Source organism: Lygodium microphyllum, chromosome 20, assembly GCF_053477565.2.
Source record: "Lygodium microphyllum isolate KBCC chromosome 20, Lygodium_microphyllum_v1.1.10, whole genome shotgun sequence".
Lineage (NCBI taxonomy): Eukaryota > Viridiplantae > Streptophyta > Polypodiopsida > Schizaeales > Lygodiaceae > Lygodium > Lygodium microphyllum.
The window spans coordinates 99,641,360-99,656,380 of record NC_141154.1 but is presented as its reverse complement, the minus strand read 5'-3'; positions in this window follow the sequence as shown (position 1 = coordinate 99,656,380).

The following is a 15,021-nucleotide window of genomic DNA, read 5'->3' as shown; positions in this document are numbered from 1 at the left end:
CCAGAAGTTCATCTATTCTAGGAATAGGATACTTGTTCTTGACTGTTGATTGATTCAACCCACGGTAATCAATACATAGTCGAAGTGTCCCATCTTTCTTTTTCTGGAATAGTACTGGAGCTCCCCATGGTGAGTTGCTAGGCCGAATGTAACCTTGATCTAACAGTTGCTTGAGTTGCTCCTTCAACTCAATAGCTTCTGGTATGGACATTCTATAAGGTCTCTTTGCAATTGGAGCAGCTCCAGGCACTAGCCTTATTTCATGATCGACTTCTCTTGGAGGCGGAAGTTCAGTCAATTCCTCAGGGAATACGTCAGTGTATTCCGTTAGCCAAGAGGGTCCCTCATGAGACTCTTGCTTTTGATCTAACTTGTTGAGTTTGATCAGGTAAACAGGTAATCCCTTTCTAACTCCTTTTATGATCCGCGATACTTTGGCTAACTGGATTCTTGGCATTCCTGCTTCACCTTGAGTTGTAACAAACTTCCTTTCAGAGTTTCAAAAGGAAACTTGACCCTTTCCACAGTGGATGTGGGCGTCATTAGGCTTAAGCCAATCCATCCCGAGTAGACACTCATGGATACCTAAATTCATGACTCTGAATTTGATTGAGGTTTTCTTTCCTCCCAGAAAGAACTCTTCCTTAGCAGTTTTCCTGGTACAAGTTACCTCACGACCGTTTGCCAATTCCACAAGTAGGGTAGGTGCTTCTACTGTGGCTATTCCTAATCTTTTAGCACACGCTGGTGAGATAAAGGAATGTGTACTGCCACAATCAATCAAGGTTTTGAAACCTTTACCTTGATAGTCCGACGGTGTTTGAATCACCGAGAACTGGCGATTCGGCCCCTTCTTGTGTAAAGCGGCATGGACTGTCGCTCTTTCGAATTCTGCTTCCATAGTCGGATCTTCCTCTTCTTCTGCTTCACATCTTTGCCTATTGGTAATGCAGGCAGTTCTTCCTCTTCCATGGGTGGCGGCTCCTTGACCGCGGCCTGCACCTTGACGATGTCCCTCGCTGAGCTTGGGACATTGTCTTTTGAAGTGACGGAGTTCGTTGCAGTGGAAACATCGGAGGTTTCAGCCATTACTGTGAGTAGGAACAAAGTTGTTGACGTTATTTGTCCTTGCTTTCTTCCTTTGTCCCTGATTGTGGCCTTGAACTCTCTTAACTTGGGGTCTGAATGCTCCTCTGTTCGGATCGCTATAAGACCAATTTTTGTTACCCCTTGGTCTAGCTTGCACTTTCTGAATTATAGGTGCCGCTCGAATGAGTGCATCTTGAAGATCTGATGGTCGCATAGATTCGAGACGGGTATTTACAGGTGGATTTAAGCCCGCGCAAAATTTGGACACCTGCTGCGTCGTGTCCATTTGTGGCGCATACTTTAAGAGTGAGACAAATTTAGAGTAGTATGCGTGAAGGGTGAGTCCTAACTGTTTTAGCTCATAGAACTCATTCATTTTCTGTGTACGATATGCAGGTGGCAAATATCTCCCCTGCACGGCTTGCTTTAACTTCTCCCAGGTAACGGACCCCTCTGAAGTCCCTTGATCCCTGCACCATTGTTTCCACCATAGTCTAGCTTCACTGGTGAGTTTTAATTTGGCGAGCATGGCCTGATTGGTAGGTGCAGTACCAGCTGCTTCGAAGTAATCCTCCATAGAATCAATCCAAATTTCAGCATCAGACTGGACGAATCTGCATCTCCCGTCAAACTCGGGTGGTTTTATCTGTTTGAGGAGGAACTTCTTCTCCTGGACCACAGCAGTACTTGATGTAGGGGGCGAATTTGGAACCTGTACCTGGGGTTGTGCCTGGGTAAAAGTTTTCTTAGCGTTATTGTATGATAATTGACATTAGCTTATCTTTAGTTCAGCTATCTCGTAAATCATGAAGCTACTTAACTTTTTGTAACAACCCTGATGCACAGTCGGATATTGATAAAAGAAGTCCTTATTTATATTTACATGGGCGTAGCCTTATACAACATCTCGTGTGATGATAATCCAATCATTACATTTAGTTTGGGGAGAACAACGTTGTATTGTATTTGTCTACAGGAACTGTGTAATAGTAGGGTTTTGGGTCATGGATCTTTAGGAATCGATAATTCATTGGAAGTTTAGGATATCCTTTCCGCTGGAATCCATACTTCTCATGGCGGCCCAACACCTTAATCCTGTCGGCTGGGATTACACAGGTTACTTCCTCATATACATATGAGTTCAATTCAACCCTCCGACCTTGAATATGCAAAGTTGAATTTACGTGAGCTTCCACAAAAATGAACAGCTTCACGACTTTCAAGTCTTCCAACCACTTGATCCTCTTTAGGTTGGTTTGTAGATAAGCGAACCGGTGGGCAGCTATGTAGTAGATTCCTGAAGATCCAGTCCATCTTCGTTCTATATATAAAGGTGATGGATTATAAATCTGCTCCAGGATGTTCATCATTTCAACTCTCTGCCTATAATGCGGAGAATGAATTGCAGTCATAAACATGATCCGGAACACCAAAAACTTGTTCCACGCTTCATAGTTCTGCAAGACAGTATTGAAGATGAGGAAATGTTTGGACAGCAACAATTTCTTTACTTCATTTTATTGAGATCTCACGAAAAAAATTCCGTTGTTGGTCGGCTCTGATACCAACTGTAACGTGTCCACTAGAATCATCTAGGACACGTCTTGGCATTCCATCGGAAAGGATGTCTAGAAAACTCCGCCCGGCATTCCCATGGAATGTTACGGGTTTTGCAATCTAGGTCTTCCCGCGTCTGCCACGTAGCGGAAGTATCCTGGCCGTTTTCCACTTAGGATCGATCGGAATTAGGGTTTTCCTGTTTGGTCATTAGCTAACAAAAACTAGCGTCAGACCCGATCAAACTACTTTACGCAGAAACGCCAGGTCTGAAGCGGATTCACGTTGCACTTGGTTCAAGGAGAATGGGAAACGAGAGGGATGCAAGGCTCAACCTCTCTGCCATAAGGCATAGTCCCATTCCGTTCCCCTAAAATAGCGTAAATCGGGTAAGACGTAACTCTAGGTTATCGCTCTCATTATTCGCTTTGATAATGATGATCATCCCGCTGTTCTTCGGGATTTTTGAGAAAAGTTCCCGGCTAACCGGGACCACCCAACCGTAGGACAGACCCATGGTCCATCCTCCGCACTTTCCTCAGTTTGTTTTAGTTATGTAATTATCTAACACATTTAATTTAACATATAGCAATCAACTTCTTTAATTAATCCTGTTAAGCACTGGTTCCTTCACGTAATCTTATCACGTGACATAGAAAAACAATATCAGACAAATTCTTTATTATCATTTCATCATTTTATCTTTGAAATACAAGGAGTTCCGCCCGTAGGCTTGTCCATAATCTGCCCAAAGGCTATCTAGTAATCCGCCAGGGATCACTATTCCAAGCTTCTGCCCGTAGACTAGTATGCGGGCCTCGAGATCCAATCTCGAGTCACGTTAGACTCTTGTGCAGGACCTGGAAGGCGAGGGATTTACGGCCAAAGCCCCCCCTGGCACCCAAGCGTCCTCCTGCTCCAAGTAGAGCTCAACGGAAAGACCTCTCGTGGCGGGTTCGGTCCACGTTCCCGGCGCGGTCAACAACCCCCTTGGTTAGGGTCAGGCAGGCAGTCGGGGGTAACTGAAGCTGCCACTCCCTTCAGGCCTTCAACCTGAAGCATTTAGATATCTTTTCATCTTTTAGTTCCTTGAGAAAACAATGCAAACAGTGCCTTCTAAACTATTACAAGCACAATCAATTTCTAGTGGTCATTTATTTGGCCAACTGTTAAGGAGTGAATCCTTCTCTCCGAATGTATCCAACATTCGATCTGGGATCAATTTCGACTTGGCAAGAACCTCAAGGGTTTGTTCGTTCACCCTTTTTGTCCTTGAGTTAGGGCCATACCCTGTTAACCCAACTTAACCAATACCTTAGGTTTTGTTACTAGTAAATCCTGGCAGCCATGTCGCTTTAATTTATTGATTGATCACTTGCGTCCAAGCAAATACCTAACTTCCCTTAACTTGGCAAATTATCCCAATGAGGGTGATGTAACAGGATGACTACTCATCCTCTTGCAAGTTAAACTTGCGCAAGAACTTGCCAACCTCATTTCAAGAATTGGCAAAACCCTCTTGTGAACTAACCCCAAGTGTATGCGACGTTGCAACTTGTTTGCACAAGTGTCGCCTCTATTCCAAGGGATCATTTCACCCATTGAACGGTGTTTTCTGGTTAAGGAATTATGATTAGGCTAGAAGTAGGGTTTAGGGTGTCTTCTTACTCAACCCAATCCTAATCGCACTAGGCCGACAACGTTCGGTCCTAGGGATCCCAACTCAATCCAAGTTCTAGCATTAGGTCGAATGATCCTTAGGGTAGAAACCCTAGATCATTATTTGCGTGAGCGTCCAATTGACTCGACATTCCGGAAAGGTGGGTAGGACCTTTGGGTTTGAGGACTTCGACTTGGCGTCCAAGTACGATACTTGGCTGCATTTCTAACGTGCCAAGCCCTAGCTAGTACTGGAGGTTTTTAATGAATTGGCTAGCTATGCCTATACGAAACCCTAACAGTCATGATACCACAAATGACTTGGGTAAATTGACCTACTTGTCTTACGACAAGGACAATTCTTTCCTAGAGATGATAAACTTGATCTAAAGTAGAAAAGTAGTTGCAAAATGTTACAATACATGTAAACATGTAATTTATTACTTCTACGCACCATAAGATCCGCAATAGCCCTATCCCTTTTTGCTAAAGTAAAAAGGCATGATAATTTGAAGAATAACTTATATAGGACCTACTAGGATTTACATCAAGGAATAACACCTACAACCTTTTGTCTAAGTATTTGCATTTCATGCTTTTATATGCCATGCAATCATTCCTAAATGCAACTTGATGAAATGAAATTTGCAATAGTATAAGTGCGACCCTTAGATACAACAACATCGTGAATGAAGTTCATGCAATACTAAGGCAAGTGTCGATTTAATCTAATTGCAAGCATCTTTTCCCATGCAACTTATATAAGATCGGGGTTCTTTTTCATGCCGTGCAACAGGAATTAACAATTTCCTCATGCGAATCCTAACGAAGGGAGTTATTGCAAAAATACTCCTTTCCTTCATGACCAATGCACTTAACAATTTCCTCTTTAACCCTAGGCAATATGTGGCTTTCCTTTGAAAATGCACGACAAGAAAATTTACTATTAAGGTTTTAAGATGGATGGACAAATAGCGTTTATATTGAAAATACCAATTTTTCCCAATTGCATTTAACTAGGCTAGGTGAATTTGAACATGCACGGGTGCTTCCTAATCCGCGGAGTCGTCATGCTTAATGAATTACTTTAGTATGAAATCACAATAGTAAAAAAAACCTGGGTCTGTGGGCTCGGGGAGATGTCCACGTGAATGCTAGGAGAAGAACGTCCCGCAGGCGCGCCTTGCGACTTCTTGGGAGCCATCGATAGCGTGCTTACGGACTTCCGGTTTGCCTTTACCCCTTACGCGATCGGTGAGTCTTCTCCAACCGTTGCGAGCAGCTTTAAGGTCTTTCCCCTTTTCCCTCGTACGCCGGAGATCCCTTCCAAAGTGCGGATCCTTGAGAGTACCGAGCTTGCGGGTTTTTTTTGGGCTTATGGAAGGCCCGGTTTTAAAACCGAAAAGGCCGCATAGGACCAAGGCTTATGGGCTTATCCTTAGAAGCTTCTTAAATAAGCTTCTAAGAAGCTTCTAGAGATCAGCAACGACGTCGTGGGAGGCCCAATGATTGGGAAGGAAAAGGCGTCGAGGACAAGGGAAAGGACTTGATGGCGATGGCGAGGATGGGCGGCGGCCTGGTGGTCTCCAGCAAGGCGGCGGCGTCCTTCTTCTCTCCCAGCATCGACAGCAACTCCCCCTCCTCTCTCCACGCAGCCTCTGGCCTCCGTGTACTTGATGGCGATGGCGACAGCATTCGTCTCCCTCTCCTCTAATACTTCAACCCTTAGAGGGTGTATATATAGGCATGGGGGGGGGGAGAGAAGAGCTCCACCACGTGGCCCCCTGCATGGGTTCCCCCCCTCCCCATGCAGCCCACGACTCCACCAAGTCCCATCCCCCCACACTCCCTCTCCTCGAGCCGTGCATCCGCTGGGGAAAAGGGATAAAAATAAAAAAATTTGCCTTGATAATATTCAATTTTCCCCTCCCAAGAGGGTGTTTATGTGTGATTTGCGGGTTTGAACTCTCGGGTTTACCTTGCCAATGCGGAGGTCCCGATTTCTCGCGTGCAGGTCACAGATTACACTGCCGGCAATTCCAATATGAAAGATAACCTTTGCAGGAGGTTTACGCAGTGTGTGGGAAGTCAATTTTCATGAGTGGGAATATTACAGAAACTCGGCCCTTTCCACAATGAATGTGGACATCATTAGGTTCAAGACAATCCATTCCGAGTAGACACTCATGGATACCTAGGCTCATGACTCTGAATTTGATCAAAGTCTTCTATCCTCCCAGAAAGAATTCATTCTTAGCAGTTTGCCTGGTACAAGTAACCTCACAACCATTTGCCAATTCCACAAGAAAGATAGGTGCTTCTACTGCAGCTATTCCTAATCTTTTTGCACAAATTGGTGAGATAAAGGAATGTGTATTGCCATAATCAATCAAGGTCTTGAAACTTTTACCTTGATAGTTCGACGGTGTTTGAATCACCGAGAACTAGCAATTCGGCCCTTTCTTGTGAAGAGTGGCATGGACTGTCGCCCTTTCAAACTCTGCTTCCATGGTCGGATCTTCTTCTTCTTCGCACAGTTGCCTATTGGCAATGTAGAAAATTCGTCCTCTACCTCAGGTAGCGACTCCCTATCCATGGCCCGTTCCTTAGAAATGTGCTTGGCGATGTCCTCCTCAAACCTTGGGACATTGCCTCTTGAAATGACCGGGCTCGTTGCAGTGGAAGCAGCAGAGGTTTTGGCCATTACTTCGAGTAGGAACAAAGTTGTTGGCATTGTTAGTTCTTGCTTTCCTTCTTTGTCCCTGATTCTAACCTTGAACACTCTTTATTTGAGGCCTGAATGTTGCTCTGTTCGAGTCATTATAAGACCAAGTTTTGTTACTTCTTGGTCTAGCCTGCACCTCTTGAATTATAGGGACAGCTCGAATGAGAGCATCTTGAAGATCTGATGGATGCATAGATTCGAGACGGGTATTCACTGGTGGATTTAAACTAGCACAAAATTTTGACACCTCTTGTGTCATGTCCATCTGTAGCGCATACTTAAGAAGTGAGACAAATTTGGAGTAGTATGCATTAAGAGTGAACCCCAACTGTTTTAGCCCGTAGAACTCATTCATTTTCTGTGTGCGATACACAGGTGGTAAGTATCTTCTGTGCACGGCTTTCTTCAGCTTCTCCTAGGTAACGGATCCTTCTGCAATCCCTTGATCCCTACACCATTGCTTCCACCAAAGCCTGGCTTCACCAGACAGCTTCAACTTGACGAGCATAGCCTGATTGGTGGATGCAGTACCGGTTGCTTCGAAGTAATCCTCCATGGATTCAATCCAAATTTCAGCATGCGCTTGAATGGAGCTGCCTCTCACGTCAAATTCCTGCGGCTTAATCTACTTGAGAATAAGCTTCTTCTCCTGGATTACAGCAGTACTTGATGTAGGAGGAAAACTGGGATTTTGTACCTGGGGTTGTGCCTGAATAAAGAATTCTTAACATTATTAATCGATAATCGTTACGATCTATATTTCATCTCCATTTCTGCTATTAACCAAGCAATCTAACCACTTAACTTTTTATCAATTCTCATGCACAATCAGACATTGATAAAAAGAAGTCTTATTTGTATTTATATGGGCATAGCCCTTTTCTGAATATAATATTTCTTGTGATGATAAGCCAATTATTTACATTTAGTTTGGGGAGAATAATGTTGTATTACATTTATCTACAGGAACTGGATAATAGTAGGGGTTCGGGTCATGGATCTTCAGGAATCGGTAAGTCATTGGAAGTTCAGGGTATCCTTTCCTTTGGAACCCATTCTTCTCATGGCGCCCCAACACTTTAATCATGTCTCGGTGGGGATTACATGAGTTACTTCCTCATATACATATGAGTTCAACTCAACCCTCCGATCTCAAATATGTGAAGTTAAGTTTACGTGAGCTTCTACAAAAATGAACAGCTTCACGACTTTCAGATCTTCCAACCACTTGATCCTCTTTAGGTTGGTTTGAAGGTATGCAAACTGGTGAGCAGCTATATAGTAGATTCCTGAGGCACCCGTTTATCTTTGTTCCATGTACAAAGGCGATGGATTATAGATTTGCTTTAGGATGTTCATCATCTCAACCCTCTGTCAATAATCCGAGGAATGCATCGCAGTCATAAACATGACTCGGAACACTAAGAACTTGTTCCATGCTTCGTAATTCTGCAAGACAGGATTGAAAGTAAGGAAATGTTTGAACAACAACATTTACTTTACTTTATCTTATTAAGATCTCATTAAAAAAAATCCTTCATTGGTTCGCTCTAATACCAACTGTAACATGTCCACCTATTATCTTCAGGACACGTTTTAGCAGTCCATCGGAAAGGATGTTTAGAAAGCTCTGCTTGGCACTCCTATGAAACGTTACAGGGTTTACAATCTAGCACTTTTCGCGTCTGCCACGTAGTGGAAGTATTCCGGCCGTTCCCACTTAGGATCGACCTGAATTAGGGTTTTTCCTATTGGTCATTTCCTAACGGCAACTAGCATCAAACCCGAGCGAACTACTTTACATAGAAATGTCAGGTTCGAAGTGGATTCACGCTACACTTGGTTCAAGGAGAATTGGAAAAGAGAGGGATACGAAGCTCAACCTCTCTGCCATAAGGTATAGTCCCATTCCATTCCCCTAAAACATGGTAAATCTGGATCAATTATAACTCTAGGTCAACGCTTTTGTTGTTCATGTTCTTTGACGATCTTCTGGCTATCCATCGTGGTTTGAGAAAATTTCCTGGCCAACCGGGACCACCCATCCGTAGGACGGACCTATGGCCACATCCACCACACTTTCCTCAAGTTGTTTTAGTTATTTAATTACCTAACACATTTAGTTGGACATGTATCAATCAGCTTCCTTAATTAGCCCGTTAGGCACTAGTTCCTTTACGTAATCATAGCACTTGACATAGAAACACAATGTCAAACAAGTTTCCTTTTAACCGGTTATCATATTTATCTTTGATATACATAAAGTCCAGCCCGTAGGCTTATCCACAATCTGCCCGAAGGCTATACAGCAATCCACAGGGATCACTAATCCAAGTTTCCGCCCGTAGACTAGTATGCGGGCCTCGAGATCCAATCCTGAGTAACATTAGCCTGTTGTGCAGGGCCCGGAAGGCGAGGGATTTACAGCCAGAGCCCCCTGGCACCCAAGCGTCCTCCTGCTCCAAGTAGTGCTTAACAAAGAGACCTCTCGCGACGGGTTTGGTCCACCTTCCCGGCACGGTTAACAACCCCCTTGGTTAGGGTCAAGCAAGCAGTCGGGGGTAACTTAAGCTGCCTCTCCCTTTAGGCCTTCAACCTGAAGCATTAGATATCCATTTATCCTTTAATTCATTGATCAAATAAAGCAAAACGGTGCTCTAAAATCTGTAACAAGCACAAACATTTCCATTGGTCGTTTATTATTGGCCAACTGCTAAGGAGTGAATCCTTCTTTTCAATGCATCCAGCACTCGATCGGGGATGACTTGCGACTTGGCAAGATCCCCTATATCCTGGGATAGGGCCGTACCCTATTAACCCAACTTGGTCAATACCTTAAGTTCCTATGTTATTTCAATTTATTGGTTTGTCCTTTGCTCCAAGCAATTATTTTTACCCCAAAAAGATACTATATTAGGACATTATTCATCCTCTTGCAAGATAACTTGCGTAAGAATCTGCCAACCTCATTCCGAGAATTGGCCATTCCCTTGTGATCTAATCACAAGATCATACGACTTTGCACTTGTTGCACAAGTGTCGCATCAAACTATGGGACTATTCTACCCATCAAATGGAGTCACAAAACAATCTATTCCTAATTACATTAGGCTGACGTTGTCAATCCTAGGGTTCGAAGTTCCATCTGCTTAGCGAAAGATTCTTACAGACAAACCCTAGATCACTTCTCAAGTATGTTCCAATGTCCCTACATTCGGTGAATGTGGGCAAGTCTTTAGGGCATAGGAGTTCCAGTCTTGGCAATATGAGCGGCTAGGTCACGTGTTAAATCCTACTTAGTTCCTTGAAATTGAACTAACTCTTCCTAAACGAGTCCCTTCGCGGTTTTAGATGCTTAGGTTTAAGCCAACTTGTTTAATTCTTGAAGATAATTACACTATCATTTCCATAAACACATGACTCATTGTCTACGCATAAGTTGATTTTCAACCCTAACTTTTTGATTTAAGATCAAGTATAGGCTAGGTTATAACCTAATTCCAATTAATCATCTTATAACTTGCGAATAAGATTCATGCTAAAACAAGCAACCTTTTACTGATAAATATGCAATTGAAAAACGATAATTGACTAGAGTTATGCAACCTAGGAATCATTTTATGCCTTGAAATTTCCTATGGATTATTAGGACTTTCCGATATGTCCTAATAATGAGACATGCAATTTATACTTCCATGCCTAAACGGGGTGCACTATCTTAATTCTGTTTTATAAATGTGGACATTAATCTATGTTCAGTTCATTGCAATGCATAAAAACTACTTGCTAGAAATGCATATCAGTTTTTTGCTTACTTTATTTTGTTTGATTTTTGAAAATATTAATGATGGAACTTTCATGTCTCATGAGCTAATTCTTTCGGAATTAACCTATGTAAGACGAAAAATGCATCCTATCTCCAAGTTTTATCCTCGCACGATTGAATTATAACAACATAAAATAAAAATTAGGAAGAAAAACCTGGACTTGTGGTGAGATGTCCACGTGGATGCTAGGAGACGATCCTCCTGTGGTTGCTCCTTGGGCTTTCTTAGGAGCCATCGCGAATGCAGCCTTTCCGTCTTAGGTGCGGCTTTGCGAACTCCCTTTTGAAATACCACCGTCCTTTATGAGTCTTCTTTTCCTTCCTTTCGTAGAAGCTCTTTAAAGGGATACTTGTGGAGAAGGGGAGAAACCACGAAAAGGGTTCAAAACCCGGGAAGGGGGTGTCTTAAAAACCTCCGGGAGTAATGCCCATTAAAGCCATGGGAAGGGCTTAATGGCTTTCTAAGGACCCACAGGAAAGGGGAAGATAAAAGTTCTAAAAGATCCTTATGAGGGTTTTTGTATGGGGAAAAGAAGGTGTCAAAAAACCCCTAACAGTGGATTTTGTGTGGGGCTTAAAGAGGGGTCTTTTCATTTTGTGTGGGGGAGAAAACAAAGATATAAAAGGGCCTAACAAGGAAATTTTTTTCATGGGGGGGAAAAAGGGGCCTAAGGGAGCCTTTAGGAGGGAATTTTTATGAGAGAGGGGGGAAAAAAACACTTAAGGGTCCATATGAGGGCTCTTCACGGCAAAAGTCCGGTGGGGGGGGGGGGGCGGGGGGGGAGGGCTTAATTGTGAGATGGCGGCAGGCCACAGATGGCGGTTTGGTGGCTTCACGGAAGCACCTCGACTTCAGCGTCCGCATCCCTCCTCTCTCTCACGGCGGCGGCCACTTCTCGCCCACGGCAGCACATCAGTCTCCCCCCTCTTCTCACTCTTGCACAGAGACTCGGCTATTCCTTCTCTTGCTCAGTGGTGACGCCTCAGCCTTCACACCCAAGATTTCTCCCTATGGCATTAGTTTAAATAGGGGAGGGGATAAGATCCTCCCTCCCCCAGGCGTCGATGCGCATGGGTCTCCCCCCCTTCAAGCTCCAGCAAGGAGCTTAGTGTCCACCCTTCCCTCCCTCTCCCCCAGCTCGACTTCGGCTGGGGGAAGGAGGGAATAAAATAAATTTGCCCAATTCAAAAAAAAATATTATCCCTAATAATTATCCTAACCTAAGAGGGCATTCATTTGTGAAATGCATATTTTTATTTCGGAGTTGTTACATTCTCTCCCCCTTGGAGGAATCGAGTTGTCCTCATCTCGAGATAAGCTGGGGATATTGATGGTTGAGAGTGCCTTCATCTATCCAAGTGTCATCCTCTTCGGGATAATCTTTCCACTGGACGAGGCATTCTCTCAAGGTTCTCGATCTCAGTTGTCTCTCTCTAACATCTAAGATCCTATCAGGCCTTAGTTAAAGGACTCCTTGACTAGGCATTACAGCTTGTTGGTCATCAAGTACATGGATAGGATTAGGTACATACTTCTTCAATAGGCTGATATGGAATACATTATGAACTTTTAGGTTCTCAGGGAGTTGCAATCTATAAGCATTAGGTCCTAGGCACTTGAGGATCTTGTATGGTCCACAATACCTTGGACTTAGCTTCTTGCAATCTCCTAAGGATAGGAAACTCTTCTTAGGGCATACGTGAATGAAGACCGTGTCTCCTTCTTCGAGGACTCTATCTTGATGCTTCAAATCCGCGTATGCCTCCTATCTATCCTTGGCAGCTCGGATGTCCTGTCTTATTGACTTTATTTGGTCATTCATCTCTTCCAACATCTGCCTTGAAGCTTCAACCCTCAAGGTTGGATCTAAGAAGTTTAGGGGGCTTCGATAGTCATGAGCGTACAATGCTTGGAAAGGGGTCATCTGAATGCCTTGTTGGTAAGAAGCATTGTAGGCAAATTCAACCAAAGGCGAGTATTGAATCCAGCTTTTGGGCTCACAAGAACAGTATGCCCTAAGCATATCCTCGATGATTTGATTGACTCACTCTATTTGGCCATCTGTTTGGGGATGGTAAATTGTGCTAAAGCAGAGTTGAGTCCCAATGGGTTCAAAGATAGCTCTCCAGAAGTGTGATGTGAATAGAGAATCACGATCACTGATGATTCTTCTGGGTAGCCCATGTATCTTGAATATCTCCTTGATAAACAATCTTGCAATGTCCGAGGCTTTAAAGTTTGTCTTTATTAGAATAAGGTGTGCAACCTTAGTTAGCATGTCAACCACAACTATGATGGAGTTGTATCCTCCTTGAACTTGGGGTAGGCCAACAACAAAGTCCATACTGATGAATTCCCATTTCATTTGGGGAATGTCAAGTGATTGTAACTTCCCTGGCATTTTGACATGTTCGGCTTTGATACATTGACAAGACAAACACTCAGTGACATATTTGAGAACATCACCTTTAAGTCTCTCCCAATGGTAGCTCTTCCTAACTGCATTGAGAGTCTTGGCATAGCCAGGATGTCCTGAGAAAGGGGAGTCATGAGCTTCCTACAATATCTTCTGCTTAAGTGACTGGCTTGCCAGTATATATAGCCTCATTCTATAGTAGACAAGTCCACTATTGAGAGAGAATTCATAATGCTTAGCCTGCAGCTTTTGGTCATGATCCTTGATAGAGTTTTCCCTTATCGTGTTTTGATAGGGTGGATCATGGCATGTTTCCTATCTAGCTAACTCAAGTATTGGATTGTTTGGCATAGATACTTTTGTAGCTAGCGATCTAGCTATTGATGGATTTTGCAAGATTAAAGAATTAAGGAATGCCTTGCGGCGGCTGAGTGCATCAGCAACTACATTCTCTTTTTCTCGTCAGTGCTTGATTTCAAAGTCATACTCCTCTAGCACTTCAATCCATCAACGTTGCCTCATGTTGAGGTCGTTCTGGGTAAAGATCCACTTGAGACTCTTATGGTTAGTTACTAGTGTAAACTTGTTACCCATCAGGTAGTGTCTCCAAAGCTTTAGAGCATGGATGATAGCTAACAATTCCAGATCATGCATAGCATAATTCTTCTCATGACTCTTCTGTTTCCTTGAAGAGTATGCTACAGGATGGATTTCTTGCATGAGCACACATCCTAAGGCAAGTGTGCTAGCATCAGTTACTACTTGAACTCCTTACTGAGGTCTGGAAGTCTTAGGATAGGTGCTGATACCAAACTTTGCTTCAATTTGTCGAAGCTAGTTTGTTCGGGAGTTGACCATGCAATGGATGTTTGCTTCTTCAATAAGTCTGTCAGAGGTGCTGCAATCAAATCATAGTTTTTGATGAAGATCCTATACCATCATGTCAATCCCAGAGAGCTGCATATTTCTTTCACAGTTGTTGGTATTGTCCATTCAAGCACATCTTTGACCTTGGCTGGGTCCACTGAGGTTTCTTTTGCTGATACGATGAATCCCATATATTCAATCTGACATTTGAAGAATGCACACTTCTTCATCTTAACATACAACTTATGTGCCCTCATTGTCTCAAGGACAATCCGAAGATCAGGTTCATGATCTTCTTCCTGTTTAGAATAGATTAAAGTGTCCTCAAAGAAGACGAGCATGAAGTCATCAAGATATGGCCTAAACATATCCTGCATTAACCTGTTGAAAGTGGCAGGCGCATTCGTAAGCCCGAACGAACATAACTAGGAACTCAAAGTGCCCATATCTTGTATTGAAGGCCGTCTTTGGGATATATTCTTCCTTGATCCTTATGTGATAGTAACCCGACCTAAGATCACTCTTGGAGAAGATCTTTGCACCCTAAAGATGATCAAGAAGCTCATCTATTCTAGGAATAGGGTACTTGTTCTTGACAGTTGATGGATTCAACCCTCTGTAATCAATACAAAGTCGAGGTGTTCCATCTTTCTTTTTTTGGAACAGTACTGGCGCTCCCCATGGTGAACTGCTAGGATGGATGCACCCCTGATCTAGCAGTTGCTTGAGTTGTTCCTTCAACTCAATTGCTTCGGATATAGACATTCTATAAGGTCTCTTTGCAATTGGCGCAACTCCTGGTACTAGCTTTATCTCATGATCCACTTCTCTTTGAGGCGGGAGTTCTGTCAACTCTTCAGGAAATACATCCGTGTATTCCT